We start from the raw sequence: 965 nt of genomic DNA on the forward strand, positions 1-965 counted from the left end.
AAAGGGAAAAAGTGCCATTTCCCCCCCCACCCCCCTCTGTTCCCCACACACGGACACACGCAGACGGACACACACACGCACCTTTGAAAGACAATGCTTTTTCTCGCCGGAGCGAACCAAGCGAGTCGCTCTCCGGGACGCTGATTGATATGCCGGTCGGGTCCGCTCCGGTGGCTTCCAAAGACTCCCTGTCTCTTGGCACAGTTGTGACGGCGGTACAAGTGGTCTCTCTGTCAGCAGCGGGATGCAGCGACGCTCTCTCTCCCCTCACAACTAAATCATGAATTCACAGCGAGTTTGGAGACGCCGAGCATCAATTAAAGTTTCACATATAATCATATCTTGCAGTCTCGGCTAACTGAAGAGCCCGGCGGAAGCCTCTCAGGTTAATTGTCTGCTGTGGATTTCGGTGCTCCATTGGTCTTAACAGGCAGCTCCGGTCGCCTCTATCATACCAGCACATGCGGTGAAGTCATTCACACATCCATTTGACGCCAATATAAATCCTTTCCTTTGAACACGACTCCCTTGCGAATAAGAAGTCAGCCGTCAGCGCAGGAGCCTCCGCCGTTATGAACGCGTCTGGTGCGCCCTCAGCGCAGCCGTAATGGTGCCTGGCTATGTCTTTATTGAAATTACAAATGCCAGGAGGCACAGCTCCACAGTTTGTCTCTCGTGATTTCTCAATGAATCACCGAGCTTTTGTGTGTCCGGAAATTGGATTGGATTAGCCACACTCTCCTGGTTGTATGTAAATCAAATAGTTTCAGAGGGAGGCCGTTTGGGTTGGAGCCCATTTGGCTGTGGTATGTCTGATGTGCAGAGGCCAATATGTCCTTAAAACATCAGGGAGCTCTCTTGCCATCTTGCCAGTTCATTTAGCGCACCGGCTCCTTAATTGGGAATCAAAGGGTCAGTGTTTGGGGCAGGGAGGAGGGGGAACCAGGAAATGCCGCCCCCCCCCC

The 965-nt window shown here is 52.5% G+C and overlaps 1 protein-coding gene across 1 annotated transcript in view; it reads right to left on the reverse strand.

The window, feature by feature from the left end:
• Positions 1-677, reverse strand: part of alk (ALK receptor tyrosine kinase) — a 397,773-nt gene extending 397,096 nt beyond the window's left edge. Inside the window, exon 1 of the mRNA XM_032499965.1 lies at positions 1-677. This exon is cut by the window's left edge and continues 994 nt beyond it. The gene's annotated coding sequence lies outside the window, so the exon portion shown is untranslated.
• Between the last annotated feature and the right edge of the window lie 288 nt (positions 678-965).

Source organism: Etheostoma spectabile, chromosome 20 (genome assembly GCF_008692095.1).
Source record: "Etheostoma spectabile isolate EspeVRDwgs_2016 chromosome 20, UIUC_Espe_1.0, whole genome shotgun sequence".
In the NCBI taxonomy this organism is placed as follows: domain Eukaryota; kingdom Metazoa; phylum Chordata; class Actinopteri; order Perciformes; family Percidae; genus Etheostoma; species Etheostoma spectabile.